The 27,444-nt window shown below is 38.2% G+C and overlaps 1 protein-coding gene across 1 annotated transcript in view; it reads left to right on the top strand.

The window, feature by feature from the left end:
• Positions 1 to 8,617: 8,617 nt before the first annotated feature.
• Positions 8,618 to 27,444, top strand: part of LOC129768756 (bromodomain-containing protein DDB_G0280777) — a 324,627-nt gene continuing 305,800 nt past the window's right edge. Inside the window, exon 1 of the mRNA XM_055770618.1 lies at positions 8,618 to 9,987. The gene's annotated coding sequence lies outside the window, so the exon portion shown is untranslated. The remainder of the gene's footprint in view (positions 9,988 to 27,444) is intronic.

The raw sequence follows: 27,444 nt of genomic DNA, 5'->3' as shown, positions 1-27,444 counted from the left end.
TGAAGAATTGTCAAACGATCATTGTATTTTACATTTCCCTCTGAAATTATTGCACATCTAATGTTTACGTAGTTCTCAAACCGCGAAAGTTCATTCACCTGTAGTAACTGAAATGACGATCCCAGGCTTCTCTGTTTAAAAGTACTTTTTAGGGAAACTTATTCCGGTCTGCACAACGACAAACGAGTACAAAAGTATTCAACACCAAAAAATACCCCCGACTTGCATGTATATTTGCAAAGCGGATTCCCACAGGTACGTTACTTTTGAAGTCCGTGTTAGGGAAACACAGCTCAGTGGTAAAAAATACCCCCGACTTGCATGTTTTGACAAAGCGGATCCGCCCAGGCACATTGATTTTGAAGTCCGTGTTAGGGAAACACAGCTCGGTGGGAACAAAAATACCCCCGACTGGCATGTATATTTGCAGAACGGATTTCCACAGGTACATCGATTTTGAAGTCTGTGTTGGGGAAACAGTAAATCGGGCCAATCAAAACTTGGCAGTTAGGGCATTTAAAACGCTTGACATTTAGCAGTTATTCAATTGTTCATCTCATGAAAAATAATATTTTATTAATTGTGATAGACGCGTAGAAATATTTCCTGCCAATTGATGCAAACATCTTTCAGATATATTATTAAATGGTCGAGTTATAAGCATTGGAAATACGGGTAGGGTCAGCACACAAATCGGCAGAACAAATATATGGGAAAAAGGAAGATTTTCCAGTTTTCATGAATTGAAACCGTTTAGAGATTAGCGAATTGTAATGTATAGCATATCAAACAAAAAAAAAAAAGCAAAAAAAAAAGAATTTCCGATTCGATGGGTATGCAAATCATGAGAATTCGTTCACAGTGAAAATAGTTATTAACGTTAACTTTATTTTATAAAAACGTAACCTGTTTTCTGATTTGGCACCCTTCCTGAATGACGTAGCTCTACGTCAAAATAGTTTATTTCATGGTGACCCTAACGTAACCTTAGAAAAAAGGCGCTATAACGATTATTTTAAGAGATAGAGATAAACTTTGTTCTACAAAAATGTCTCAAATAACGGGGACTACAACATTGTCGAACTATGTTTACCTCTATTTCTAAAGATAAGAAAGTTATATTTTTTATTTCATCGACAATTTTGGTCACCCTATTTTTGATAACATAAAAATGAGCGCTCCATCGTATGTAACAACTTTGTCTAAGACAGTTTTTGTCTAGAGAATAACTGTCAAGCTCTAAATGGTAATTTCCGCTGCGCTTGAGTTTAATTTTCATCAGCGCGTGCTCAAAGAAAACTTTTAAGATGCGTCCACATTACGCCAATCGGCCTGCCGGCTCAATGTGGACGTACCGCCCGGGCTTGCCGAAGTGCCGAAAACCGACTCGAATCAAACCGAACAAAACGAAGTAAATTAGCGTTGACGACATTGTGCTTCGTGTGTTCGTGACGGCTCCGTGCACCCATTGGGCTTCGGCTTCGTGCACCCGATGGGGCGTCCACATTACATAACGAACCGAATATGTCGACTGGTACAGGCCGAACGGCATCATTCGGCATAATGTGGACGCGCCTTTATTCTATCTTGGTGCGAAGAGCACAAAATTCATAAGCACGACAGCGCAAACTGTACCCGGCGCAGAACTCAGATACTAAACATTTCTTCTCACTTGTGTGATGCGCGTCTCATTCTATACTCACACACATACTCATCAAATTCTAGCGCCCGCTTTGTATTCGTTCGTTCTAAGCAAAGCATAAAAACAACAGCGCGTCCCCATACGCACCGCCTCAAGAGAGAAAGCAAAACAGACAAACAAAATTCGAGCGCGGTTTAAAATTGGGCATATACACCGTTGTAAGGATACGGTGCAGAAAGGATGTTCGAACTTTAAAGCGAACGGTGTTGAACTAAACATTTCAACTTTGTTTCGGTGCGCGTAGATTCGCCCGGGCGCAGGTGTGCGCAAGGAGTGAGAGTTCAACTGGGTGCAAAACAAAAAGTTGCACATCAGCACCGCGTTGCTTTCCGAAGACTGTCCTTGACCATTGTGCAATGGAACATATTTTTTATAAGCTCCGATAAGCAAACGAAGACTATAAGCTGCACTCATTTCTAAATAAAGTTCCGAATTCCGAAAGAATTCTCGCAAATGACATTTTCCGGTACAAAAATTTTACAATCTCTTTACAATTTTACATTGGTTGTTTAGATTTCAATCGTTACAAATTTCAATACTTCGTTGAAGCATAAAATCATTTGCCAATAGATAGCAAGAGATTATTTCAACGGAATGTACTTTTCTATATAGGTTGCAAGGTCGAAGAGAGAAGATCGGTGCACGGTCGGAGAGAGAGGATCACACTTGTATCACTTTGAATAAAAATACCAAAATGGATTTAGTATGGGAGTTAGGGTCAATTGGTAGACTAGACTATCAGTTATCTGAATCAGACACGTTGTTTTATTTGTCCATCAACAGAGGTTTATGCATGCAAAAACTCATCAACAACGATAACGTTAGAACAGACCAAAGAGAATAGCTAAATCCATCACTCAGATGAATCCCACTTTTATACGGGGATTCAACAAAACAGCATCAACCAGATGAATTTATTTTTTACACTCCTGATTTGAATTGCAAACGGATACAGAGGATATTCCCGAACTAGGAAAGCATACTGTATCAATTTTCAGCTAAAAATATCACCTCCGGCCGAGAGCTGTTAAAATCAGTAAGAAGAGCACAAACCCAATTAGATTAAAAATGGCTTTTCAGTTCACACATTTTGTGTGCCCTTTTCCACTCAACACTGAAAGGGATGTTTGTTTCAGTCAGCTTTTCCGATCGAACCCACATCTTGGTTCTGTCCGTGTGTTTATGTGTTCCTACGTGTCATCTCCATCATCTCCTACATTCCAATTGGCCATACTTCATAGATATGATTTATGATGCCAGACTGTAGTGCCTGTTGATTTGAAATCATTTGACCTTACAGAAATAGCATGAGCGCAGAAAGTAGTTGAAAACGTTGATTGAAAACATCGCCAGGACTGCCATTCCGTAGCGATACATTGTGATCCAATTTGGCAACATTGGCATTGGCTCCATGAACCTTATCACAATGTCGTACACATCCATTTCCAATTGTTTCTAGCAATCAAGCTCAAGCTTTTCTCGCTTCACGCTGCCTGCCTAACTGCACCCCATGACCCCCCAAAATCCCTAAAACTTCGGGGGGGTTCGACGAATGGATTGGATGTGCGGGCTTATGGAGAATCATTTTTCATTTAACTTTTTTTCCTCCTCGAGGACCAGTCGGCGATCTATTTGCCTACCCTGTTCGTATCTGCGCACGGAGGCTGCTGCCTTCGTGCGGTAAATGATGAATAAAATATTAGGAAAATATGCATGAAGCGAAATGAAATATTGAAACGGAGCACATCTATGAAATCGGATGCGGTTTACGGAAGGGGGGAAGGGGAAAGATAGAAATGTACATATAGTGCTTTTGCAATGATTTAGATCTCAAGAAATTTGAATTGAACCATTTGCTCAGAAAACCAATAGATTGCAACGAAGGTAATCAACATTTTGACAGGAATGATTTTCTTTCAATTCACCAAGACGATAACATACGAAGTAGCAGTAAAACTATGTAAAGTAACAAAAAACTATACTATATCGAATCATTTGACAAATTTGACACCGTTTGATGTGTAGCGCTCACACATCAAGCTCGTCTTAAGAGCAGGTTTGGCTTTATTGCATGATTTCACGCCGAATTACTTTCTGAGGGAAATGTGTTTACGCAAACAAACAATTCTTTAAAAATTCAGAGTAGCTGAGAAACAATGTTTGAAAAATTATTGATTAGTGATTACCAATTAGCGTTCAAAAGAACTATACTTACCTCAATAAAAAAAAACATTATCTGACGGTTTTAGTTAGCTTGCCCTGTTAGTATGTTTGTATGTTTGTATGTTTGTATGTTTATAACATGTCTGTAGCGCTGTCCCACATTAATAGAAAGGGCCTGGTCGGTTAAGGGAGTAAAAAGTACCCCAAACCAAATCTCAGCTGTATGGCAAATATTGTATAGGATATTAAAAAAGAAATTTTGGCGGTCTATTTGAACCCCTATGTGATTTAACATGGGATCTATAGTGAAAATCGTACTATTTCGTTTATTTCACGCCATCCTCAAAATCTTCGAGATAAAAATTTGAAAAAAATACTGAATGTGCATCTTACTACGGTATACCAAGAAAAATCATAAAAAAAAAATTTCATCAAAAATTTTAGTACTAGAAAAAATTTAAATTTTGAAATTTTTTTTTGGGGATTTAGAGATTCAGAACTAGTCTAATTCAGGTTTAAATGTGTTTCTACGGCTTTTCTAGATATGTGTGATTTTTTTTCAGTGTTGCGCAGTACAAAAAATATTTTTTTTATATTTCCAAAGAGTCTGGCTGGGTAAGGGAGTAAAAAGTCCCCAAATCACCAGCTGTATGGAAAATATTGTATAGGATATTAAATAAAAAAAATTGGAAACCATTCTCAATAGCTTTGAGACAAATATATGAACAAAAAAAAATACTGAAAGTACATCTTAATTAGGTGTATCGATCAATATTTTCGAACAATTTTTTTATCAGTTAATTAAAAACTATAAAAAAATTTATTAATTTTTATTTTTATTTCAAATTAATTTTTTTTTATTTTGAGATTCAGTACTACTCTAGTTTGTATTCAAATTTCTTCCTACGTCTATTTTAGGTATATGTGATTTTTTTTCGAAATTTTTGGAGTGTTTTTCGCGGCACAAAACAAATTATATATATTTTCAAGCATTTCGAAATTTTGAAAAAAAAATTACTCTGAGTCCCAATTTTACTCGAATTTTTATTTAAATGCGTTCATATGTGTTGTTTTTTTTTTCCACAAGTAGCGTAATTTTTTCTTGAATTTTTAAGAGGATTGCGCGAAATTTATCGGTACACCTCAGTAAGATGTACTTTCAGTATTTTTATCATATTGTTGTCTCAAAGCTATTGAGAATGGCGTGAAAAAAAACGAAAAGGTGCATTTTTCACCATAGATCCTATGGTTTACAACATAAGGACTCAAATGTAAGGTACTACTGCCAAAATGTTTTATTTAGTACCCTATACAATATTTTCCATACAGCTGGTGATTTGGTTTGGGGGACTTTTTATTCCGTTACCCAGCCATACTCTTTGGAAATATAAAAAAAAATTTTTGTACCGCACAACACTGAAAAAAAATCTGAAAAAAGTCACACTTATCTAGAAAAGCCGTAGAAACACATTTAAATATGAATTAGAGTAGTACTGAATTCCAAAATTAAAAAAAATTCAAAATTTCAATATTTTTTTAGTACTAAAATTTCTGATGAATTTTTGTTTTGATAATTTTTCTTGATACACCGTAGTAAAATGCACATTCAGTATTTTTTTCAAATTTTTATCTCGAAGCTTTTGAGGATCGCGTGAAATAAACGAAAAAGTACGTTTTTCACTATAGATCCTATGTTAAACCACATAGGGGTTCAAATGAACAGCCAAAATTTCTTATTTAATATCCTATACAATATTCGCCATACAGCTGGTGATTTTGTTTGGGGGCACTTTTTACTTCCTTACCCAGGCAGGCCCTTTCATGAAACATCACACATCTGTTGAAAAATCCCGGGATTTTTTTAGCACACGTAGTATATAAATGTGTGTAGGTGAATTTATAAATGGAAAAATGAGTAGAAATGTAAACGGAAGTTTGAATGGATTAGGGTTAAGCTCCGAGTAACCACGGGTAAACGGTATTATTTTCAAGTTAGGTTTAAGTTAGGCTAACTCACGGAAAATGGAATTTGTTATGTTGAAAATGTGGTTAAATTGTTAGAGTAATAGGAAACAGTATCGGGGAAGCTTTTGTTTACATCCTCCGGATTTTTTTTAAATATGTTTATTTTTACAGGCTCAGTTACATAAGGTTAAAGGAGCCGAATTAATGCAGTATTCTAGTCTAGAAATTTGAAAAAAATCATTTTTTTTCCTTCATATTTCTGTAGTTTACGCATTCAAGAATGTACCCTAGAAAGGTGTTACTGAACTACTGTCTGTATCCCGGAAAGTCTCAGTAGCAAGAGACCCCTCGAACTGTGTCTCAGGATCGGCTTACTACTGGGTAATTGGAGGGGCTTCGCGGATCAAATAAAAGATTTTCTCACCTTCTTTTACCTTTTTTATTCATCTTACAATTCTGGTTTTTGGCGAGCAGTTCCTTGGTGGCGAGAGGGTAGTGGGTCAGAAGCGGGCTGATATCTGGTCTTCAAAAGTGGGTCTTCTATTTTGTCCGTCAGTCTCTAAAGTCCACGGCCAGTCGTCACGTGGAAGGTTGACCTGTGACCGGCGTCTTCCCTCTTTGACACAATCGACAGGCCCAGGACGATACCGGAAAGACACTGCCGAGAGGGGCCCTCCTTTATGGTTATGGCCAACCTAGCCAGAGGGTGAATCGCTCCTTAACGATTGGGCGTAGCTCGGTCCCGCTAGCCAAGGTGTGCAATGGTCAACCACGAGGTTCGTTGATCCAAACTCTCGACCGAACCTGGGACAAACGTCCGTTACACACCACGCCTGGTTTCAAAAAGCCCCGAGCTTCATGGCGGATGCTCTCAACAGCATTTTTCATTTTTCCACTCTATTGTGCCTCCATCATATTGCTGACCCTCTCTTTATAAAATCTTCTGCTATACCGACTCGCCATTTCGCCTTCTTTTTACATACATTCATACACATTAATTCGATTTATTCCCTACTTGACATTAATGATTCCCTACTTCAAAACGTTAAAAAGGTGACAATTCTTAAACACACAAAATTAAAATAAAAACCTAACGCTTCTGTAACAAACGGTTACAAAGGACTTATGAAAAATCCTATTATTTACCGAGTTGGAACCATTTTAGTGATGCGGTATCCAACCTGGTACGACCATAACAATGAACTTCGAACGCGTTTTTCTCGAAACTAGTTTTTTCAAACTGGCGTACACAATATCTCAAGTTCTACTGAACCGATTCATGCCAAATTTATATGGGTACAATCTTCAGGCATCTCTCTATAGCATAAACCTCTTAAAATGATTTTTTTTAAATTTACTATTTTTGTCAAAAAATATGTTTTTGACTTGTTCGAGGTTCATGCGATAGCGGCATCTTTACTGATTCAGAATCTGTTCGATTTTGTTTTGTTTCAGATATCCAGAAGGGCTGGAATCGTGTACGCCATGGTACAACTTTTTTTTTAACCTCCTCACTTCATCAGCTTATAACTATTTCAGTTAGGAATATTTTTTCGTAAAAATATTCTTTGGTTTTTTTTACGGAGCTCGAAAAAGCGTCCGAAATTCGTGTCTCTACACTAGAATACCCCCTTAAGGAGAACATATATTTGGGACATGTAATCAAGGTCTAACCGAGCCAACACATCTCTCATCGGCACATTGGGTTGCCTTCCTCTAGCCCGAAGGGAGTTTTCTAAATTCGATCTGGCGACAAGATACACCTCACACGACCAAACAACGTGTTCGATGTCGCAGAGATTGCCGACGGCCAGATTGAAACGAAAGAGTAGCGCGTCTAACGAAATCCTCCGGAATTATTTTTGGATAATTTTTCGACCAAAACACTTAGTATCAATTGGTTGCTTGATGATTCGGTTGATAGTCGATCCAGATAATCACTGTGGAACCCATCAAATACGCTCCATTATCTGACTAACCAATGCAATTATCCCTTTTTTCGTACTGAGCCTTCGACCTTTATCAATCGTCTAATCTTTAACATTCATCTATTTGATCGTTGGCTGAGTCACGTGGTCGTTCGGATAATGTACTTGTGAATTTGTTACCGAACTTTGCGCCTCCGAAAATGTATGTTGATGAAAATGCTTAAATCTGTTTCAGAGGAAAAAACACATTTCAATTCATCTACTGCTCGAAGACAATGACCTCAATTTACAAACATCGCTACATTCCACAGGACTCAACCCTCGGTTGTATCGCAGCCTCTTCGGCCCACTCAGGAAGCACCCCATGAGCCAAAAAGCAGATACACATGAAACAACGCCAGCGAAAATAACACGAACAGCCAACAAGGAGAGTGTTCCGGTCGTGTGAGGGGGAACGACAACCGGAGGAGGCGCAAGGCAGGAAAACTTATCGATCGATTTTTCCTCGGTCGCGCGCGGTCGTTTGTGTGTGTCGTCAGAAATCAGCCGTTCTCTCAGAAGGGAAAACTCGGGGTACGACCACCGCTTAACGCGAGAGTTCCGATCTTGATTCGCTCTCTCTCTCTTTCTCTCTCGGTCTCTCCCATTTTGCGGATGAGCGAGGCTGAAAGATTTTCCACTTAATTTGCTTAGACCATGACCGCTGGGTGTGTGGGTGAGATCGTCGTTCGATGGCGTATGGAAATTGAAAACATTCCCACTCTGGTGGTTGTTTTGGGGGAGCGATGCGTTCGTGTGTGTGTGTGTGCGTGTTTACTCCTCTTCCGGGTGGTGAGAGCAGACGACGACGACGCTGTCTGTCGTTTCTCGTGTTGGGAAAATGTCGCTACAGCGGATGAAACTGCCTGAGAAAAATCGAAACTCTCCCCCGATTATATTATCATCTATCCCATTCTGTGACGAGGGGGACTAATCAGACTCGGGAAAATTTCGCATCGCCAGTTTTCCATCAGCTTCGCCAGACTGTTCAACTCCGGGGCCAGTGTTTCGTGCGTGGTGTTTCATCCATGAGGGTAGACTTTGTAGTAGTTTTTGTTTTGTGCTTGTTAGCGATGTTTCCTGATATAACGGACAATTGAAAAGTGTCCAGTGTTGGGAAAATTGTGGTTAGAATGTGATAATACGTCCGCTTCGGATTGATTAGCTGAAATCAAAATTGTTGATTTTGATAAGTACTCCGTAAAAAATTAACCACCATGTGTGAGTGAGACGGAACGGAATTTAGTGGTGCCAAGTGAGCGAGATGGAGAGTGGAGCTCCTGTTAAGGATTCAGTTCTTCCCGATTCGCTTCATGTGCGACCGATGCTTTGTAGTGTTCTGTTTTCATAATTCGGTGAGATGAAAGGCATGCCCTCGGTGGCAAACGGGATGAAAGAAGGCCTCGCGGTCATCCCGTTGTCTGATATCTAAGTTACAAGGATACTGTGGAGCATATTATTGCTGCCTAGCTGGAAGAATGAGAGCAATCAGTGAAAGTGTAAGAAAAGTATAATTAATCAAAATTTATGTGAACTGCCAAGCAGCAGAAGTACCCATGTGGATAAGTGATCTCATTTACGCAGAAAAAAAATGCCAATCAGAGTGTAAATATTGTCATAACGAGAGAGAAAGAGAGTGTCACAGTTTCCAAAGCTAATGGCAAATGCTATGAGCCCCGCGCCTACGGCTGGTGATTTATCATTCCCTTCAGGTGGTTGCCCTCGGCGCGGAAGCCGACCCTTCGACGTTTGCAGAACCACTTTGAAAGTGAGTCTCCCTAATGGGCTGAATGTGTGCTATTAGGCGGAAAATTCGCTGCTAATACGGCATTTTCATACGCGTGCACACAAGCACACAAGTGTCAGTGTATGTGGATGTGCCTCATCGAGTGTATGTGTTGATTTCAATGTGAAATTTTGCTCTCTTTCGAATGTGCAAATGAAAAGATAACAAGCCTTGACGCAGATCTTCGGTACGAGCAGAAGAATGGTAGCGGAAATGTGCGAACGTGAAACGGTGGGAAACATACCGACACTGAGGGATACGACCATTTGAGCAGAGTTACTCTACAATTGTCCTGTTCTCCCCAATGTCTTGCTGAAGGTCGACAGCGGAGTGTATTGCCACTCACCGAAGACTTCGAAAAGCATCTCCTGTGTTGGATAGGGTTCGAACAGCAGCAGCAGGAGGTATGTATATAGACACACATGATCCCTTCTAATGGAAATTTATTTGGTTCATTGAACCGTTCTCTAGTTGCGATTACGTGACATTCAATTTAAACCTATGAATTTGCTTTCCAATGAATATTAGCAGCATGAAATTACGGTATGAATCACCACCTTGTTTAGGCTTGGACAAGCTATGGAAATAATCTACCAGGCTATTCATTCCTTTTTCAAGTTCACGAGATTTCGCTGTAATGTTTTCAACTGTTAGTTACACCGTTGAATGAGGACAAAACTAACAAAGACATTCCATTGATACCATATTCGGATATTTGGATCGTTTAAATTATTTTTCTGTTTTCTAATTTATCATAAATCAATAAAATATAGATAGGGGAAATCAGGGTAAAAGCGACACCTTAAGAATATCCACTTATTTCCAAGACCGCCCATGTTTAATTTTTTGAATAGAACTTGAATTCTGATGGAATACAAAAATAGATGTTTTTAGGTGAATTGTTACAATAACGTATCCACATGTAGCTAGTCTCTTAGTACTTTAGGAAGACACTTTCAGAGGGGGAGGAGTAATAGTCGCAAATACGTAATTGGATAAAAAGATTTTGAATGATGAAAAACCAAACAAGAACTTTCACGTGTTTCGACTGCAAACAAAAACTGTTCACTGTTGGCTTGTTGAACCCCATAGCTATCGCTGCTGATGCAGTACCAGGTTTGCAGAAAGAATGGTTCGGATTCAGGTCTAGAAACCTCAGCAATTAGTTTTTTCTTATTGAGAGGATGTTTCACGTTGGCTTTTTCCGCAAATTCAAAGGCCAGTCGACAAATATTAGTAATAAGAATAGAAACGGTTCTCAGTATCGAGCAGATGACGGGCAAACTCCTGCTCCTGGTCCGGAATAAAAAGTTTTTATCCCAGCGCGGGTGACCACCCACCGAAGATGTGGCCGATGAGCCATTTCTGTTGACATGTCCTATCAATCCAGCTCAACCGTTTTGTCTTCCAATCATAAGCACGGAGCATCTTCAAAAAATATGACGCATTTTACCTTTACCATGTCCACGCGATGTGAAAATTCCATGTTTTTGTTTGAACTCGAATATGATTTTCGCTAGTGTTGAATGTCTACCCCAAACACGAACAATGATACACAAACATAAACATGTGTAAACAAACACGATGTTTATAATTCAAGAACATCATGTACAAACATATCACCCGATTTCGCAGTATTCATTGCTTTCGTTTCGTTTCTTTTCATGCACGGAAAGAAATTATTCATCATAAAACATTTCTTCGTAGAATACTTTTTCACAGAAACGAATTTGAAATTTAGTTCGCATTACAAAAATTGCATGAGCTAAGAGGCTTTGAGTTCATGCACATGTTGCAAGTCTGATTAAATAATCCTTGGTTTCGTGCAAAAAAAAACATTCTCTGAATAGAAGGAAGCTTTCAATTTTTTTGCGTGCATGTTGCCAATTGAAGTCTAGGGAACCGACTGCAAAGCGGGTGACGTCGTAAAAATGTTGGCCAAATAAATAAATAAATACCCAAAAATTAGTTTTAGATGCATGTTCAAAATCAGTTTAGTTGAAACCAATTGTTACATGCAGAATTATTATGGAATAATCTGTACCATATTCATGATTTGCTTTTGCGATGATGATTTGTGAAAGAATTACAAACCTCCTTTAATCTATGTTCTGTATCTCGATACTCTCCCTAATATATTTATATATAATTTATATATAATTTGTGTTGGAGGAAAGATGCTCCAATGACAGGTATACTGCGCATAGAGACATATCAGTCGCCGTAGTAAGTCATTATTTCTCGATGTTCTCACAAACTAAATGAAGAAAAAAAAACTAAAAGCTACACTTACACTACACTACATATGCTATGTGTGTATGTGGTTGTATCATCTTTTCTTCTCCTCTTCTTCGCTCGTGTTATACTCGGGTCGCGTTCGTCGCGAACAAGCAGTATTAAGACGCGTCCACATCACGTCAATCGGCCTTGGCCGCCCGGTAAAGCCGACTAAGGCTGATGTCACATTAGGCGGATTCGCCGCCGCGGATATCGCGACGGTTTTTTTTTCTCGATATGAATTCGCTTCCAAAACCGCCCCGCTCTGTGTGACATGGCTAATTCACAATACACTGTAGATCCTCCGCTGCGGTTTTACTCGCGGAATCCGCGACGACGAATCCGCCTAATGTGACATCAGCCTAAATGTGGACGTACCGCTCGGGCTTGCTGACGTGCCGAAAACCGAACCCAACCCGAAACAAGTGGGTCCGGTTCGAGAAAGTCGAACCAAAACATATCGAAGTAAATTAGCGTTGAAGACATTGTGCTTCGTGTGTTCGAGACGGCTTCGTGCATCCGATGGGGCTTCGGCTTCGTGCACCCGATGGGACGTCCACATTATATAACGAATCGAATATGTCGCCTGGTACAGGCCGATCGGCATCATTCGGCATAATGTGGACGCGCCTTTAGTCATTTGTAAACATTCAACGATCCAGCCAAAATGGTTGCTCCCGTGGTCAAGTGGCGTCACGCCTAACATGTCACTGCTGAATAATTCTGGTACTTTATATTCGATTAAAATTATAGAAATATTGTAATCTAAATTTGTTGTGGGTAACGAAACAACTCCGCCACGCTCTATTCAATTTTAGTACTTGTGCAAATAGTTCATAATAGCGAATGTTACATTAATTCAATATATAAATTGATGCGTGCACTAAATAATGATATCAATTGTGAAAAACTCTGATATCCATCGACGTTTCTTTTGTTCAGAACAGATAAAGAGGTTTATTTTATTTGTCCAACATTTTAGACGAAGCACTCATTGTCATGATAGGAAAGCATTTTGTCAACATACCAACACACCACGTGTTGAGTGGTGGTGTGATGTCCGATTCGCTTCTTCTACTCTACGTACTGCCGGTGGTTGGGGCGGAAATGCAAGAGAAACTGTACACCATGTTCGAGCAAACATTATGATTAAACATCGTATGTCCAAACATACTACGAATACAAACATGTCACATTTTCGAACATAGGTACGAAAAATTCATGTTTGTTTTCAAACACAAAACTGCGAACCGCAGCATGGACATGTTTAACCCGGACGCAGTGTTTTTTTGTGAAACATGGAAGACTGCCTGTCAGTGAAACACAAACCTGGTGTCGGTTTTACCCTGACTGAAAGTGTCGGTTTTACTCCGAATGGACTCGAAATTTCTGAACAAAGTTTTGTTTTTGAACATCGATACATCATAAAACATTTCTTCGTAGAATACTTTTTCACAGAAATGAATTTGAAATTTAGTTCGCATTACAAAAATTGCATGAGCTAAGAGGCTTTGAGTTCATGCACATTTTGCAAGTCTGATTAAATAATCCTTGGTTTCGTGCAAAAAAAAAACATTCTCTGAATAGAAGGAAGCTTTCAATTTTTTTGCGTGCATGTTGCCAATTGAAGTCTAGGGAACCGACTGCAAAGCGGGTGACGTCGTAAAAATGTTGGCCAAATAAATAAATAAATACCCAAAAATTAGTTTTAGTGAAACACAAACCTGGTGTCGGTTTTACCCTGACTGAAAGTGTCGGTTTTACTCCGAGTGGACTCGAAATTTCTGAACAAAGTTTTGTTTTTGAACATCGATAAGCAACCTCTAACCGGTTCACAAAATACCGAATCTTCCAAAATTTTCCGAATAAAAAACTTAAATTACAATAACGAAATTTTACACCAACTGTCTTCTGTTTGCTGATCGGTTTTACTTTGTGTTTTGTTTCGACGACAAAGCATCTTCCGCGGCTGTATGGTGACTGTAAACGTACGAAATGACAAGTATGCACAAGAGACATCCAAAAATTTGCAGAAAAATTACTTCTAGCTGAAAAAAATGAACGGGAGTGTTTTACCCTGCCTACCCCTAATTCAGATTGCGATGATTTTTATAATTCATATTTGATGTCACATCATTGTCCGCCCGCGACCGCTTCTTTTGGTTACTTTTCCAATGTTAACAGTATCTCGGAGGTCAATTGATATCATAATATTTCAAAACGACGCATTTTGGTAAAGAACAAATGTTGATGGTATTTGGTATCTACAGCTTCGCATTGAAGTATCAGGTGTGCAAATAGAAACCCATTGATTTTCATTAGGGGGTATTCTAGTGTAGAGACACGAATTTCGGACGTTTTTTCGAACTACGTAAAAATAAAACAAAGATTTTTTTTACTATCCATTATATCATTATTTGTTCATATATCTTTTAACAATAAAACAAAAGTTGAACGGAGGAAAACTATTCATTACTAGAATAGTTAGGAGCTGATGAAGTGAGAGGGCTCAAAAAAAATTGTGCCATGGCGTACACGATTCCAGACCTTCTGGTTATCTGAAACAAAAAAATCGAACAGATTCTGAATCAATAAAGATGTCGCTATCGCATGAACCTCGGACAAGCCAAAAACATCGTTTTTGACAAAATGGCGGCCGTTTGAAAAACAAAATGCGGTTTAAAACGTTTTTCTTAGGTTTCACGATTTTTTAAAAATAGTATAATTAAAAAAATATTATGTATTAGAGGTTCATGCGATAGAGAGGTGCATGCAGATTGTATCCATATAAATTCGACATGAATCGGTTCAGTAGAACTTGAGATATCGTGTACGCTAGTTTAAAAAAACTAGTTTCGATAAAAACGCGTTTGAAGTTCATTGTTATGACCATTGTGGCAGCCATTTTTGGCTAGCTTCCACCTTCACCTTGAGTGGTGCCAGCAATATTTTTATTTAGTCAAAAAGGGCGCATCAAAAACGTCAGAGTGTTAAAGGTCGTATTAAATGCTGATATGGGTGTTATACTGGTCGGAATAATTTCCCTAGAAAGAGATTCTCATATCTTTCTAAGCCAGAAAAAATTCGTTTATACCGATTATCGTTATTTATTATTCATGGAAGCTCCGCATTGATTCGTGAACAGGTTGACTAGACAGCAAAATAGGTTTAGAAAAAGTGTGAAGTGGTACATGGTTGAATAAAGTATTAAAGTATTCAGTATAACTTCTTGCCGGGGTTGGCTGAGAGCAGGCATTTATATCTGCTTTTGTTATTTTATCCGTGTAAGCAGTATTTTGTATGGGAGTATGGATACATAGAAGCCAACAAAGTGTCATCTGCGGAAAGTTATGTTTTTCCTGTATGGCAACGGGTGATAACTGAAATATAGGATTTTTTTCGACGCCCCTACGATCAACAACAAACGAGCTAAGAGAGAAATGAGAGTGTCTCTCTCTCTCTCTCTCTCTCTCTCTCTTTCTTACTTTCTTTCTCTCTCTCTCTACTTTTCTCCTTTCCTTTGTTTATGCTTGCTCACTTCTGCTCAAAATGCCGTCGAAAAATATAAATTCTAATTTATTCACACCAATCGCATGATTATTGTTGATGTAATTTATGTATTATGTATGAGGAAAAAGTTCAAAATTTCACTTTTTCTTCAGATGCTATGTTGCCCAGCGCCGCTATGCTATGGAGACAAAAGCCCCGAAATACACTGAGAAACATATTTCGACGTTGAAATCCCTTTATCGCTGGTTGATAAAAAAATATTCTGGAAAATGTTTTGAAGGTATTTCGAAGCCATGGTTTGGATATCAATCAAGATATGCACCAGAATGAATGTTTGAAGAAAATTTTGATCCTGTTCCAACAAAAACATCATGCAGATGGACAATACGTGTTTTGGCCGAATGAAGCGTCATCGCATTACGCAAAGAAAAACACAACCGTTCCTGAATACCGATTTGATCCCATTTGTACCCAAAAACCTCAACTCCACAAATCTACCTCGGTGACGCCCAATCGAAGATTTCTCCGGGGTTTGAGCTCCTCGGTGGTCAAAAATTACTGAAGAACCACGAATTGCAAACAGTTGATTGCTAGAATCAAGAGATGCATTCGCTAAGTTAACATAAAGGCTATACAGCATTCCTATTCCGACATCAAACGAAAGCTTCACCGAACAGCCGATCACGACCCGTTTCAAAGGTTCACTGTTTTTTTTTTTCTACAATGGATAATGTATCTTTAATTTCAATAAACCAGATCTTTTTCAAGTATGTTTGTCTTTTTTTGACAGTCACCCACCCGTTAATTCGATGCAATCGAAAAACGTGTCGCAAATGGTTTCAGTGCTTCAGACAAGGAGATTTGAGTCGAAACCCGGAAAGAAGAAAATGATAAAGGGTGTGTCACATCAAATTGCATCACGGAAAAAACGCTGTAGAAATTGAATTTTTAGGAATTATATCTTCAGCTTTCGCTTATAATCAGATAAGAGTGTATAGATCACGTTGGCCATGCTTCACTGTCAATTTTTCGTAAATTTGGAAAAATGTCGTCGAACGAAAAAGAGCGTCGTGAATTAATCCTGTGCACTCATTTCGAGAATCCGGAGTTGTCACATCGGGACATCGGTAGGATGCTGGGAATCGTCCAATCCACGGTCAGCAGAGTACTAAAATGATATTTCGAGAACCTAACCATCGACCGGAAGGTGAAGAACGGCAAAAATGGATGCTCCGTCAGTGAAAAAGATCACAAGCGCGTAGTTAAGCAGTTTAGACGTGATCCGAGAAGTTCGGTCCGGGATGTCGCCAATAAGCTGAATTTGTCAAGTTCATTCGCCCAGCGGACCAAGCAGCGGGAGGGCCTGCGTACATACAAGGTTCAGAAGGCTCCTAACCGCGACGAAAGGCAAAACATGGTGGGGAAGACGCGAGCCTGGAAGCTGTACACCGAAATGCTGACGAAGCCGCATTGCCTGGTAATGGACGACGAAACCTACGTCAAAGCGGACTTTCGTCAGCTGCCGGGCCTGTTGTTCTTCTCCGCAGAGGACAAATTCAGCGTTCCGGAGGAGATTCGCAAGCAGAAACTATCCAAGTTTGCCAAAAAGTACATGGTGTGGCAAGCGATCTGCTCTTGCGGAAAGCGGAGCGCCCCCTTCGTGATGACCGGCATGGTAAACGGGCAGGTTTACCTTAAGGAGTGCCTACAGAAGCGCTTACTACCACTATTGAAGCAGCACGAGGGCCCGACCATCTTCTGGCCGGATCTCGCTTCGTGCCACTATTCAAAGGACGTGTTGGAGTGGTACGAAGCCAACGGGGTCACCTTCGTGCCAAAGGAAATGAACCCGCCCAACGCGCCGGAGCTTTGCCCAATAGAGAAATATTGGGCGATTATGAAGCAGGCCCTCCGGAATAACCCAAAAGTTGTCAAATCAGAGGCGGACTTCAAGAGAAAATGGATTTCTGTTAAAAAAAAAACTACAACCTGACGTTGTACAGAACCTTATGGACGGGGTAAAGAGGAAGGTGCGAGCATACGGGCTTGGGCTCGAAGTATGAATAAAAGGAAAATGCCAAAAATTGTTTAATAGTTTTTATTTTACTGTCTAAAATTTTCAAAAGGATCGGTCTACTGGGCGAATTTCTACAGCGTATTTTCCGTGATGCAATTTGATGTGACACACCCTTTAGAAGAAATAGAATTAGATACGTTTAAGGCGTACCGTTCGGAATAATATTTCGGACGCTTGAGGCATATGATGCAGAAAACAGATCTAAGCTTTATGCACATGTATTATTTCGTTAATATTTTAATAAATTAGTTCAATATGCTTTTAAGATTTCTACTTTGGTACCTATTAGATTGAAAACATAAAATAATCATCGAATAAAATGCTTTTCAAATGAAGCGAATAAGAATCAAACTTCGGACAAATTGAATTCAAATTTCGGACACTTTATTTTGTAATTTTTTGGACGAAAATTACATTACACTTGATCATATTTGAGGGGCTTAGAATGCAAGGGGTGTGAGTGATTTGATCGATTTCTCTTCATCAACTTTTTCTTTCGTAAATCACTCAGCGATCTATCGTCCACATTGTCAAATAAGCTGGGAATGTGTTTGCAGTTAAGTTATGATCAAATGAGAAAGTCGATAAAGAGAAATCGATCAAGTCACTTACACCCCTTGCATTCTCATTTTATAATTAACTGTGAAACACTTACCAAGCAATCACAGTAAACTGTTAACAATGATGAGAACTATTGAAACACGGGAGAAATTTTAATATTTATGAACGAGTAAATTCCACGAGCAGTGCGAAGGCTGAAAAGTAATTTTAAAATAGTCTTTTTGAAGCCTACGGGAAGGTTGTATTGATTTTTTTTTAAGAAAAGAGGCTAGTGGAATTAAACTAAAAAAAATATATTTTCTATTGTTTTTCGAAGCTGAAGCGAGGGAACCGTTTTGTATCAATTGTGAACGTTGGTGGGAAGACAACCGCCATCCTCTACCATAGCCCAATATCAAGTACACACAACAATCATTTGATGTACTTGTGGAATGAGTAAACCAATGCACATTGGTCCAGGAGGTGCATTTAAGTGGAAATTAGCATTTAGAGCCAGAGCAAAAAAACCGTTTTTCAACTTAGGAAAAAAGCGCTAGATCGATTATATTAAAACATAGAAAAAAGCTTTGTTCTACAAAGATATTCAAAATAATTGGGGCTACAACATTGTCGAACTATGTTTATCTCTATCTATAAAGATAAGAAAGTTAGATTTTTTTATTTCATCGACAATTTTGGTCACCCTATTTTGGATAACATAAAATGAGCGCTCTATTATATGTAACAACTTTGTCGAAGACAGTTTTTGTCTAAAGAATATATATCTCCCACAAAGTTGTTTTTTAAATAAATTGTGTTAGGGTAACCATGAAAAAACTTTTTTTTACCCCAGCTTTTATATTTAAAATTTAACATCGAAATTGCCTTCGTATGACTTTTACAGCTTATCAATACGAACATTTTGCGATGCAGAATTTTTTCAATATCTTAATCCTGCTCAAAGTTATTGATGGGTTTTCAAACAAAAACTCATAATTTCAATTTTAATTCACTCAAATACAAAAAATAACATATCTTCGAAAATCACATATTATATAGACTGAATTTTTTTCTTTCAAATTCCGTCAACAAACATTTTTTTATGTTTGCCCGAGAAAGAATGGCAAGCAATTGAAGAAAGCGTTTTTTTTTGGGAAGACATATCAATAACATTGAGTGAAGTTGAGATATTGACTAGTTCTGCATCGCAAAATGTTTGTATTAGTATGTTTTAAAAATTTTTCGTAGGCAGTTTGTATGTAGAATTTGAAATATGAAAGTTAGAGCAAAAAAACAGTTTTTTTATGGTGACCCTAACGCAACTTTGAAAAAGGCACTATATCGGTTATTTCAAGAGACAGAAAAACACTTTGTTTCACAAAAATGTCTCAAATAACTAGGGTTACAACATTGTCGAACTTTGTTTACCTCTATCTATAAAGATAAGTTATATTTTTTATTTCATCGACAATTATGGCCCTATCATGATAACATGAAAATGAGCGCTCTATCATATGTAACAACTTTGTCGAAGATAGTTTTTGACTAGAGAATAACCGTCGAGCTCCAAATGCTAATTTCCACTTAAATGCATCTCCTGGACCATTGTGCAATGTGAAAGCATCTACCCTGACCTAGAGGTGGTATGAGCATGTGTAATTTTTGCTTGTGTTCTATTGTATTATATCTCGCTAGCTTGTATCTTAAATTTCCGATCGTTTGTCCGAACTGGGATTTTTTTAATAAAACAAAGAAGAGTTTAATTTCAGGAAAATTAATTTTATATCCTTCAAAATACGATCCTTCTGAAGCAACACACATGTGCCAACGCTTCATCCAGTCCTCCATGCACCTCTGGTAGGCCGACGAAGGGATGGCCTTTAGTTCGCTCGTCGCATTCTCTTTGATCTCCCCGATCGACTGGAATCTCTTTCCCCGAAGTGGCAACTTCAACTTGAGAAACAAAACAAAGTCGCACGGGAACATTTCAGGTGAATACGGTGCTTGCTCGATGGCATTTACTTGATTGTTGGTCAAATAATTCAGTACAATTCGGGCTCGGTGCGGATGTCACTTAAACCTGACAGGCAGGCGTCTTAAGGTCATAATAACAAAAAACGGTTCCCGCATGCACGGTACGTTTGAATGAAAAATTCGCGGTACTTTCTGATCATAGGGTACATCCAAAAGCACGATGAACAAAGCTCCTTGATTGTTTACTTAAAAATGAATCGTATACTTCTATTTATAAAACCTCACACTACTGGAAATTCGAATAAGAACTGGTTATCTGATTACAACGATCTTCTCCACCATATTCGATGGTTAAACATTGGGTTTCTGATATAAGGAAAGGGGCACATTTGACGAACCATGTACAGGACGTCCGTTGAGGTCACAACACCTTAAATGAAAATTCACGCAAAACTGGTAAAGTAATTCTAGATGGATGTAAGCAAGATAAAAGTGAGAGGAAAGTCTTCTAGGATGTGAACTGAGCGTGTATGCAATATTTAATATTTTACATGAATATCTATGTATGGAAAAGTTATGTGTTAGATAGGTGCCGTTTTGTGCACCAATGCGCCTGCCATCCGTTAGTCGTTGTGATGATGATTAATGTTCTCCCAGCCAATATATTAACTAGATTCAGCCCTAGCTACTATCTGTTGTTCCCTGACTTTAAAAATCATTCGAAGATAAACGAAGTTGAGAGCAATGAGTGGTCAATGATTTAAACAAATATCGGGTTGAGGCAAAAGAAGTATTTGTTTTACGATGTTTTCAAGACTACATTTAACATGTTTCGGATTGACAATTTGGCCCATTGTGAACCATTTTGTTCTACCATTCTAAGGGAAGCTTCATAATGCCTTCCTGATAGAATTCTTTGCCCCTACTGGCAGATAAACTTTCGTTCTCCAAAATGTTTTGAACCCAATTTTTCTATCCAGTGTCGTATTGGTGACGTCAATATTGGATTTTATTTTGAAAAAATGAATAAAATGAATGGTATTAAACTTCGTGTGTTCGATTTGTGGAGCGAAAAATGAAAATAGATTTACAGATGGAATGTTTATAGTTAAAATAAAATTCATTACATCATAATTATTCATGCATCAGCGATATGAATAAAATGAACACTTTTGCCATTGTCTCCAATATAGTGAGGGCAATGAGTTTCTAGTGAAACAAGAATCAATTCACACTGAAATGAAATCTTATTTGTTACTTGTGAATATTTATTGATATTCGAAGACACTGTCTACATCTCTTCTGGAACTATCAAGGATGAGATATACTTGAAGAGTGCTGTCTGAAGTGTCTCTTGCCATTCGCCATGTGAATTTTGTGCCAAAAGAGATGAATTCAACAAATTCTCTTAAGCTTCGTTCCATTGAAAAATTTTAAGCTATCATGAAGACAACACTTCGTAAGCATCTCAAAATTGTTGAAAACCAGTTGGGATTGAAGAATGTTTGAATGGATGTTAAAAATAATTGTTAGGGGTTGTATCTAGGACAGGACCGCATTTCGACGTAGAACTACACAATTATATTATGCAATACACTTGTTTACCACTATTCATTATTTTAGAATGCATCGAAATTTTTTAAATAACTTTTTGTTTTTTTATTATTACTACTGGTTAATTGATAGAGATTAATATGGATATTGCTACCAGACTGTAGATTCACATATTAGATATGGTCGGTGTTAAGTCAGACCGGACCATGTGACATTTTTATGATTTCGAGAAAAACGAACATGAAGTTCGGTGATCTGCAATTTACAAAGCATTTAATTTTTTCATTCAATATTGTTCTCAGAAATGTTAGCTTCTCTCTGGAAATACTTTGACATATGATAATTGTAAAAAAAAAACAGTTATTTGACTGCCTATACGTACATGGTCCACTCTGACCAAATGGAGCATTTTTTAAGACTTGATACACTATGACTGAACAATTTCGAAATATTTGTCAATCAATTACCAGTTTTGAGCCAAAGTATGTCATTCTGCTATGAAAATTAGAGCGAGAAGGGTTGTGAGTTTGAAACTGCATAAATATTTGTTTGCGTTCAGCATAATTGTTGAAGCGGGAGAGTTATTATTGTAACACTAATCTCGACAGCACGAAAAACACAATTTTTCTGTTGGTTTATGCTTCAAGCAACATAGTTACAATTTTATTCATGATATAATTCATTTATTTAACACTTACAATTTTAGTGTACATATAGGTTTGGAATGGAAGAATCCTAACTGTCCACGTATTGTGTGTGCACAATCCAATAATTTTAGCAAAACAGGTAATTTAAGAATATAATTTAAGGTAAATTTGAGGTAAACAATGAAACTCTAAGTTATCGAGGAGAACCAAAATGAAAGTCAGCACAATGATAAGCCACAATGCTCTTTTGCCCCTATTGTTCCGCCTGTTTGACATTTTTTTCTGTCACGCCTGACAGTACGTACCCGAGTTCATTACGGCGTTACTGCGACGAGGGGTGTTGTCGTCACAATAATAGTCTCCACCATCTAAGACTGGCATGAATATGATTGCTCGGCGAACATGTTAAAGCATAAACTTCCCATTTTCAGTCATCCTAGATAGTATTCGTCAATAGAATCGTCAAATTTGAATTCATCGTCATCGTTACAGCCTAAATCGCACTCTGAAATAGTATATTTTGCGAACATTCACACTGAAGACCAGCATTTTTCACTGATCTGTTCAGTCAGAGTGGACCAAGTTTATTTTTTAATATACTCAGAATGTGCACATTTTACACTAACGGGTTCAAGCACATTTCGACAGTTTACCTATTAGCCACAAGAAAATGTTTTGTTGGTTTGAATTCGGCGCTTGGATATTGTTTAAATTCAATATACAAATGATTGTCACATGGTCCACTCTGTCTGCACTTGATATAGAGCCATTTCGCCATGGTCCGCTCTGACTGCATACTATGAGGGATTTTCGTTAATCAATCATAACAATTTCGATCCGTTATTCCTGTTGTATGTGTGATTTTCCAAATCTGATAAATGTGGTATGTAGCTTACATAATGCTTAACCAAATGTAATCAATAACTCGAAATTTTAATTTTTGCGACTTGGTCCCCTCTGACTTAACACCGACCATATATAGTATATTAATATGTTACATATGCGATTGAACAGCGCTGCCAACCCGCACCACAATTTGTCATTCCCACTCAGATATCGATCACAAGTTATAAACACTTTTGCTCCTATATTCCGCTTGAAGTGGAATCGAACCCCACACCATGCAACAATAGGGTTTTCCTACTGGTATTTGAAAGCATACCGAAGCTTCTAAGTTTAAAAAGTACCTTTTAGAGAAACATATTCCGGTCTGCACAACAAGCGAGTACAAAAGTACTGAACACCAAAAAAATACCCCCGACCTACATGGATTTGCAAAGCGGGGAAACAATAAATTGGGCCAATCAAAACTTGTCAGTTAGGTTTAGATAACGCTTGTCATTTTACAGATTTCAATTTTTCATCTCATGAAAAATAACATTTTATGAATTGAGATAGAAGCGTAGAAATATTTCCTATCAATTGATGCAAACATCTTTCTATCTGTTAAGAAATGTTCGAGTAATAAGCATCCGAAATACGGGTAGGGTTAGCACACAAATCGGCAGAACAAATGTCTGGGGAAAAGGAAGTTTTTCCAGTTTTCATGAATTTAAACCGTTTAGAGATTAGCGAATTGTAATGTATAGCATATCAAATATTAGAGAGTTTCAGATTCGATTGGTATGCAAATCATGAGAATTCGTTCCCAGTCAAAATAGTTATTAACGTTAACTCTATTTCATGAAATCGTGACCTGTTTTCTGATTTGGCACCCTTCCTGAAAGACGTAGTTCTTCGTCAAAATACGATTTCGACACATTCGTCAGTAACAAAAATAGTTCAGTTCAGTACAGTGCGAATTGTCTGATTGAGTTTGTGAATTGTTGCGTAAAATATATGTACAAAATCTGCATGGATATCCAATAATCTGTAATCTGTATATACAGATTCTTGGTCAAAAAACATGCTGAAAATCTGTATCATTACAGAAAAATCTGTATATGTGGTAACACTGAAGTGGATTCTCTCAGGCACATTGATTTTGGAGTCCGTGTTAGGGAAACACAGCTCGGTGGGAACAAACATACTCCCAAACTTGCATGTATATCTGTAGAGCGGGTTTTCACAGGTATATCGATTTTGAAGTCTGTGTTGGGGAACCCGTAAATTGGACCAATCAAAACTTGGCAGTTAGGGCGTTTAGGGTTTGACATTTTACAGTTATTCCATTGTTCATCTCATGAAAAATAGCATTTTATTAATATTAATAGACACGTAGAAATATTTCCTATCAATTGATGCAAACATCTTTCCGATCTGTTAATAAATGTTCGAGTTATAAGCATTCGTAGTGTTAGCTCACAAATCGGCAGAATAAATGTATGGGAAAAAGGAAATTCTTCTAGTTTTCAAGAATTTCAACCGTTCAGAAATTAGCGAATTGTAGTGTATAGCATATCAAACAAATCTTAGAGTATTTCCGATTCGATGGGTATGCAAATCATGAGAATTCGTTCACAGTAAAAATGGTTATTAACGTTAACTTTATTTCATAATAACTGGAACTGTTTTCTGATTTGGCACCCTTCCTGAAAGACGTAGTTCTACGTCAAAAAAAAAAAATTGTCAAAAAAAAAAGTTTCATGGGTGGAATGAAGAGAAGAGTTCGGGCATTCGGAATGGGAGAGAAAAAGAACCAAATAAATAAAAAAAAATATCACTCATTAGAAGTCCTTTATTTCCTGAAAGTTTCAAAAGAATTAAATTTATCAAATACACCTTCATTTACATAATATAATTCACAATTGAATTGGAGAATATAACAAATACAAAAATGTATGTGAAATATTATTTTTCTAGTGAGCAAAAATCCGAAATTATTTAATCGATACTTTACTAGAACTCGAGCACTACCGGCCGAACAATGAAGAAAAAAATTATGAGAATGTTTTTTTTTCCAACACAATATTTGCTAACATGTACGAACGTAAATTTTAAACGTAAAGCTGAAATACGGTTGAAAAGCTCAAGAAATTGACGTGTTGACCCTTTTTTCAAACCTCCCTACGCCCAAAGTTAATTTTTAACACATGTTCTGGCATCCCAGTTTATTACATTAAATGAACTGAAAAATAACTGAAAATGTTCTACTCCCCAATACATGTACACCCAGTTTTTTTTTTACGCGGGGGATACGTACCTCGTAAAAAAACCCCCGTAAAAAAAACCGCGTTAATTCGAAAATCCGCGTAAATTGGACAATCCGCGTAAAAAAAAACCATGTCACCTGATGCTAGATATCAATTTTTTCCTGCAATTTCGTTGGTTACTGGTAGCTATAGTTCGGTTTTCCTCGCGAATGAGGTCATCTGCTGTTGCTAGAAGATTCCCTTGTGATTTGTACACTCTGCTGCGGATGCGCGTGCAGTTCCACTGTTGGACCGTTCAGAGCTAAGTAGACAGGAAAATCCATTCACGAATCGCTGCCCGTAAAAACCCCGTCCCGTTGTACAGCCCGGTGAGCTACCCGTTACCCAACATCTAAAATCCACGTAAGAATCGTGATAAGGTGCGGCTCTAATTTCCTTCATAAGCGCTAAACTCCGTTACAAGCACTAATTACCGTAATATGCTCTGAGGGAACATGTGAGCTAAGGGGGAGATGTGATATTGCACTTTCTGCGTTAATTGGAAAATCCGTGTAAAAAAACCGCGTTAATTGGAAAATCCGCGTAAAAAACCGCGTTAATTGGAAAATCCGCGTAAAAAAACCTCGTAAAAAAACCGCGTAAAAAAACCTGGGTGTATATCATTTGTATAATATATATGCTAGAGCCAATATGAGCGAGCGAAACAGGAGACAAATTTAAATGAAAGCATATGAAGGCTTTTCGTATAGTTTGCCAAATACACGGCCCAGAAAGAGAAAGATATATTCTCGTTTATGTTCTTCTTTATTCTCTTAGAAAACACTTTCCAACTTCATGTTACGATGAGGTGTAATATTATCACGCTTCTTTATAGCAGCACTGGCAGCTATATGGATAGCGTGGTCGTGTGAAATAGCTTTGCATTCCAGCCGGCCTTGGTTCGATCCCCATTGACGTCGTATGGTCATTTTTTTTGGCCCAATCCCAATGAAAGGAGAAAAGAAAACAGAAAGAGATGTCTGCTTGCATACATACAAACCAATTTTAAGCTATTAAAACAGCTCATTATTTGCGCATTTGACCCTCTAGCACACGAAATGGCATCATTTCTGCCAAAGATCAAATGTTTTTTGCCAACGCTAGTTTGGATGTAGGCATCCTATGAACGAAATAAAAATTCGTGCCTAAAATTTTTCGAAAAGGAAAAAATATGTGAGATTTGAGAAAATTACCTTCACACAATAAAATACCGTATAGTGACCCTCTGATATTTCGCTCGGAACCAAAATAGCAAACAAATGGTTTCTGTGGCCACGTTGTGCCTTAAGATGATCGCAATGTTTTTTACGTAGTGCTTTCAACAGCTGAATTCAGATAAGATTTTTTTTTCGAACCGTTGAGCCACAATGGTGGAACATCATGAATTTACGAACAGTACATCGTTTCATGCGTTGATATTGCGTCCTGTCCTATTCGTGTGCCCATGAAAACTGCTAATTTAATAATGTATGCTCGACGCACCATGTTTTGCGAACGGGAGCTAATTTCTCCGACGAGTTCCCTCGAGTTCTTCTCCTCACTCTCTCCTCGCTCTGCACATAGTATTTCTTATTAACTTATATCCCTCCTAATTAGATTATGGTTCGCCTCTGCCGCGCCCGCAACGAAAGAGGCTACTTATCGGAGCAACATTTGAACGCCACCAAGTCGGAGGATATCAGTCTGTACGTCAAGAGCCTTCAGGGCACCATTGGAAATAGAAATCTACGACGGATACGTGTTCCCAACTGGGTCCGCATGTTTCGCTGTGTAATGTTAACTCTCGGTTTGGCGAGGCGGCAGTCGACAGTAGTGGGTCAGAAGGTTAGAAGATCAGATTAGATTCCTACTATTAGCTGGAGAATTGCTACGTTTTCGAAACTTCGTCTGCCCTCGACTGACTATACGCTCAGTCGGCGTCTTGTGCTGTGGCAACAGATACGGGGGAGCTTTTCTTTCAATGTTGTCCTTTCCATCATCGTCATCGGTTTTCATTGCCGCAAGGGTTTCAATCCTCCCCAGTTTCGAGACGTCAACGTTCAATCTTCGAGACCAAACAATCGAGCCTGTGCTCTCACTCTGTTCGAGCTCATGTAGACACGCATGCTTGGAGTGAGGAATTGAAAACATGAATCACACACACATACACAC

The sequence above is a fragment of the Toxorhynchites rutilus genome, chromosome 2, assembly GCF_029784135.1.
Source record: "Toxorhynchites rutilus septentrionalis strain SRP chromosome 2, ASM2978413v1, whole genome shotgun sequence".
Taxonomy (NCBI): domain Eukaryota; kingdom Metazoa; phylum Arthropoda; class Insecta; order Diptera; family Culicidae; genus Toxorhynchites; species Toxorhynchites rutilus.
Note: the sequence above shows the minus strand (reverse complement) of the source record. Positions and strands in the feature narration are given on the sequence as shown.